Source organism: Wyeomyia smithii, chromosome 3 (genome assembly GCF_029784165.1).
Source record: "Wyeomyia smithii strain HCP4-BCI-WySm-NY-G18 chromosome 3, ASM2978416v1, whole genome shotgun sequence".
Classification (NCBI taxonomy): domain Eukaryota; kingdom Metazoa; phylum Arthropoda; class Insecta; order Diptera; family Culicidae; genus Wyeomyia; species Wyeomyia smithii.
In genome coordinates, this window is record NC_073696.1 from 31,128,065 (window position 1) to 31,134,375 (window position 6,311).

Here is a 6,311-nt window from a genome sequence, read left to right on the forward strand (position 1 = left end):
TGCATTCTTGTCGTTCTTATAGAGAAGTTATGGTAAATGTCTATCTCATGATATCATGTCGAAAATATGGGAAAAAACCACGCTCAACAGTTGAAATAACTTAAGCACGAAAATTAACTTTACGTGCTAATTTTTCAACTTGATGAAAATGAAGATAGGACTGATATGCGATTTTAGGCAGCCTAATAAGTATACAATTATAGTTAGTATAACAAAGGTTTCTGCACCACTAGGTGGATTAATTTAGGTTTTTTACTCTAAAATGGCCCTCTATTATTTCATGCAGGCACGATGCGCAATAAAATTTAATATAAATTTAATAATTAGACCTTCAGTCAAAATATTTGTGAAATAAAAAAGTCCTAGCTTGTTTTCAAGAACGAAGTTTTATGACGACAATAAAAATGAGGTGAACTTAATCAATGTGTTTATACAATCAAATTCTGCAAAATCTAGCGCTTGTGTGCAAAAAAATGAATAGGAACTGAAATTTACGAAAAGTTTAAAACGTAACAAGCGACGCTATCTTACGTGCTTCTCGCCATTTTCTCTGATTCGTATAAAGCTTGCCAACACAGCAGCTTTTTTGATATGTTGGTTGTCCCACCAGGTTGTACATATATTCCATTGGATATTCCTTTTAAATATTATGAATTAGAAATTCACCTTAACATGACCCTTAGGATTGTCCCCAAGATTTAATGGAGTCTCTGCCAAATGCCTTTTCATCCCAATTCTAGAGTCTCCAATGTGGAAGAAACTTTGCACATGTATTTGGCTTAGCAAATTGCGAATTTTTTGCGCGTAAAAAAATTCTTGTGACTCAAAAATAATTTTGAGAAATAAATTTTAGCATACACTTTATTGGATTGCACTCAATGTTGTACATCAAGCATTTTTATTTTATAACAAACTGTATAAGTACGAGTTGTAGGACATTGATGATACTTTGCGACAAACTGAGGAAACGAACATTTTGACAAAAAAAACGAAAACAATATATTTTTATTGAGAATATGTTGATTTTTAAATTTTTTTTCGTTGATCATACGTGAAATTATAACTTTAACTCAACGTTGAAGGTCGAGAAATAATTAATTTTCGTGTTTTTTTTCGGATGTTTAAAGTAAAGTGAGGTGTTCGGATTTTGGCTATTCATTAAGATATACTTGAAGATGTATTTTGCATGTCGTGGATGCAAATATAGTGAGTGTCACGCTGTTGGCAGCAGGGAACGTGAATGCACTCTCTAAATCAGTATCAAACTGGTGGTAAGTTTTTCTCAACATCTACTTGACTGATTTGGCAGAAATTTTGTTTCAGAGTGAAAAAATTGATTATCTAACTTGTTACATGGCCATTTTTGAAAATTCTAAAAATTGACAAAATGGCTGTCATTTTAGAAAAAAAAAATTATTTTTTCATGGGAAATCACTATTTGATTTATCATTCAAAATAAAAAAATCAGATATCGAAAAACGGCCATGTAACAAGTCAGAAAATCCATTGTACATTCTGAAACACAATTTCAGCTTCATAAGATTTTTAGTAAAAATAAATTTATTGGTGTAGGGGAACAGCTCCATTATTCATCTCAGCCCATATATTCATCTCATACAACATGAAAACACAATTGAAAACAGAAAAAAACGCATATTTTCTAACTAAATCGATCTGCTAATCCATGGAATGGATTCTTCTTAGTTCACTTTAGATTTTTCATTAATTAAAATCCTCAAAAACACACTTAAAAGCTCTAAATTTGATATAACAGTCAGGCATCTGCACTCGAAAACTCATATATTTCAATCATATCATATATTTCAATTGTTCTGTACGGCTGCAACGGGACTCGTTCAGCAGCCAACCAAAGTATTTCTCATCAATAGCGGACCATTTTTCATTTTAATCATTAAACAAAATTACTCACTACACTAAGAATACTTTAACCTTTGAAACGTTCACCTCAAATTTCCAAAAACCAGTTTGAATTAGCAGAAATATATGAGATGAATTTCTACAATTCCTAAATTTCAACTGTATGTATTTTCATCTGTTTTCACTGCCTTGAAGAAAATCAAAAGTTGCCAAATCGGTTTCAGTTAATACGAACAAATCATACTGAAAATGTTGAATTATTCCGACATAATTGGACAGCACTGCAGTGGTTACCTAGGTTACCATATTTGCACGTAAACAACTACAGCGGATATCTAGGTAACCTACTACGACGGGCTGCGGCTACGTTCATTCATGATAATGTGATTCATTCATGATCAACAGTGCATTGTAGTGTGATGAATATGGGGGCGTCGTGAGATGAATAATTGAGCAGTGATTTAAGTTTTGAGGTGGATATGAAAGCGTTGTGCAAAATGGTTTGTTTTACAAAATTCAGGATAAATCAAGCTAAGTTTACTAAATATACAATACTGAACGATTCTTTAAGAGCACGTAAGCGTATTTTGTTTATTTGTTCAATGATTTCATGAAATTTGTTGTTTAATCCGTGCATTCTTCGTGAATATCGACTTAATGAGATGAATAATGGAGCAGTTCCCCTATTAAGAAATGAAAATAATTATAACGCCACCATGTTAGTGTCTTAGAGCTCAATTCGCTAATATGCGATTGACTTCAACATTATTCAAAATAACTGTTAGCCAGGTTAATTGAAGGTTATGAGATACTGCTTAAAGCATACATGCTTTAAAATAATGCACTTTTCCAGATTTTTGAGGACCATGCTAAATGAAACGATTTTGACAGGTTGGTAAGACATAAGAAAATCAAACCTGCGAGAGATTCGCGTAACTTCGAAGGAGGGACCGTAATGGTTTAAGTATAAGATATGGTTCTTTCACCTTGAACTTCGCTGAAGACACCATTTCAATCAAACAAGCTGTTTTTCTGATATAGAGAAATTATTACACAAAAGTTTTTTCGCAAAAAGATCTAAACGAACGCTACATTTTGAATTTGAAAAAAAGTTGAATTTTCTCTCAATATCACTATTTGAGAAATATAAGTTTTTTGCTGAAGTTTATTTTCAGCCCATTTTTTTAAATTTCAATTTGTTCTAGATTTTTTTTTTCAATATGATTCTAGTATTTTTTTAAACCTAAAGATGTTGGTGGTCACCTTGCTTAATATATTGATATTGAAAGATACTGCAAAATTTAGTTTAAAAAAATTGGATTGTCTTCCATCGTGGACTTCAAGATTCAACGAAAGTAATATCAGAAAAATCCGCGAATATAACTTACAGACTTACCATTTTTTTGTGGATTTTAAAGTGGTAGGTAATGCTGGGAAACGGTTTCCCGACGGAACTAATTAAACTGAGTCGTATGACGCTGGGGGAATCTAAATCAGATCCTGACAAAGTTATTTTTAACTGACAGTTATCAGGTTTTAATGACGCTTTGACCCGTCGCTTCTAATTGAAAAGCTCTTGTATCATTTTCGGGCACTTCGTGAGTCACATGAAAACCTCTGGCTTTGCTTTTGACAACTGAAGGGCTTGAAATTGATACAAATGCTTTTCAATTGAAAGTGGCGATTGTCACCGTCTCTCTCACATGACGATTCTCAGTTGAAAATGACAACGAGCGCTGACGGAGACAGGAGGCTTCCATACAGCACTTTCGTATACATAGGAAAAAGTGAGGAAAAAGCAGAAAATTGTAATTTCATAATTCAAACTATTGTACTATTGAGAATTGTCAAGCCTTGTCAAAACGGAAAATTCGACCTCTGATTGGTCGACAGAATCATAGACCTTGCAATTTGAAATATGCTGTTCGGCCTGTGTAAGAGCCTGTTCCAGCTGAAGCCGCTCATAACGACACCGGTCCTCCCTTGACAACAGCAGCAGTGCAGCGGATACCAATAGCAGCGGATAGCGGCCATAGCTGTGGTATGGCAACGGATTGCACAGCAGTTGCAGCTGGTATCAGCATCGATAGTAGTAGAGCCAGCTGATGCAGTGGGGCACTTCCTCTAGTGAAATGCTGTCTCTGTGCGATAGCGGGCACTAGTAAATGCATCAAATGAAAAGTTACTTAATTTTGACAACACACCAACGTTCTGGAAAACTGGCGTTCAAAATACATGAGCCGTCTAGTTTTGAGAGTGAAAACAGCTTTTCACTGTGTTATTTTATCACTGGGAATACATTATTCGCACTGTCAGTAAAAACGCAGAGAAGCGATCGGCTTTTTATACGATATTGAGTTGAACAGCAAACTGTCCTTTTTAGGATGAAATAAATACCTAGTTGAAGAGTTAATATTTGCTCTTAGAATAATTTACACCTTGAAATTTGGAATTACATGCACATGCACACTCTGACTGTTGAAACTTGTTTGCGACGCAAAGTGTTTTTTTCTTTTCCTGATCGTATTTATATGTGCAAATTGAAATTCGGTAGTACTTTAACTTTTCACTTGCACATAATTTTAAATATATTCAATACGAATAATGTATCAAACAACCTTATGTAGTTCTACGTCAACCTTGCGGTCGTGGCTTTGCATAAAACCCTTGTGATTTTCTTAAATTCAAAATTTAATGTTTTTTTGTGAAAAAAATTTTTTAGGGTAATTTTTGCATAGCATTACAAATCCAGTTATAATATTTTAACTTTTTCTGTCAAAGAAGTTCGTATATACAAATTAATTGAAAAAAATTTCGTATAATACATTTCTGATAAAATTTTGCGATTGAATGTGACATTTGACATTTGTTTAAATATATATATATATATATATATATATATATATATATATATATATATATATATATTTATATATATATATATATATATATATATATATATATATATATATATATATATATATATATATATATATATATATATATATATATATATATATATATATATATATATATATATATATATATATATATATATATATATATATATATATATATATATATATATATATATATATATATATATATATATATATATATATAATATATATATATATATATATATATATATATATATATATATATATATATATATATATATATATATATATATATATATATATATATATATATATATATATATATATATATATATATATATATATATATATATATATATATATATATATATTGGCAGAGCTGTATGCCACCACGGGTCGGTATTTGGCGATTACCGTAGGCCACGGAAGTGCTAACTGCAAGAACGCAGTCCCGGACCATCAGCGAGAGCTAGCCTAGGTTGTGGTGAGACTCAGGCATTGGGCCGCCGAATTCTCACAAAAGCCACATTATCCGGAAGCAGCTCTGACGGAGCGAATAGTGCCGCTCCCACCACCTAAATGCACTAATTCGCCCATTGGGATTGATGCCAGTAAGTTCCCAATTACGGTAACTGGTCGCAACGCCATATGATAAGAGTCGGATTTCGTTTTCGTACCACGATTCTGGGCTGGCACCTGCGCCGAGCTCCCTTAGTAAGGTCGTGTGACAACGGCTTGAAACGGCGAGACAACAACCGGTGCAGGGGTCTCCGTCCCGTAAAACCTGGCAGGCCTTCCAGTACGTTCCAAATTCATTGCCCGGTGGGAACCGGGCAGGAGTGGGATCAGATGTCCTTTCCTGACTTGCGCCGGTCGGGGGTGTCATAGTTGCTCATAAGGCGCTATGGCAGCCGCCCCTAGCCATGGCCTCACTGCTTCGGCATAGACTACCATGGGACCAGATAGGCAACCACTCCAGTATGGATAAGGATAGCGGCTGGAAGGGGGACCCACTTAACAAAAATGAACAGTAATAATGAAGATCAACAATTGGGCGCAGATGGGTTGAAAAACCCGTTTGCACGAGGAGGCATCCAGAGGTCTCCGCCGAGAAAGGCGGAGATGGATGCAGTAAAGGACGCCTGCGAAGACGGCAAAGGCAGTACGCCTACCGGATCGACGCAAGACATCGCAGTGGCTGGTCCACTGTTGATAAAGGCGGTCGGAAGACAGCGAGACACGCTACCGAAGGTAGTAGCGCTGTCGGAGCAGCTCGATGCCATAATCGAGTTTGCGAAAAGTCGCACCAACACGACGAAGTACCTGAAGCAGGCTCTCTACATGCTTCGGTCCTCCGTCGATACTGCGAAGAAGGAGCACGCCGAGCTCAAGGCAAGAGCGGTGGCTGCAGAGAAGAATGCAACGGAGGTGACCGGAAGGGCGACGAAGTCGGTCCAAACGGACACCTGCATGTTTGCAGCGGTTTGCGCCTCCGGGTCAGCCGCAAAAAGAGCAAGGCAGTCTCCGGGGGAA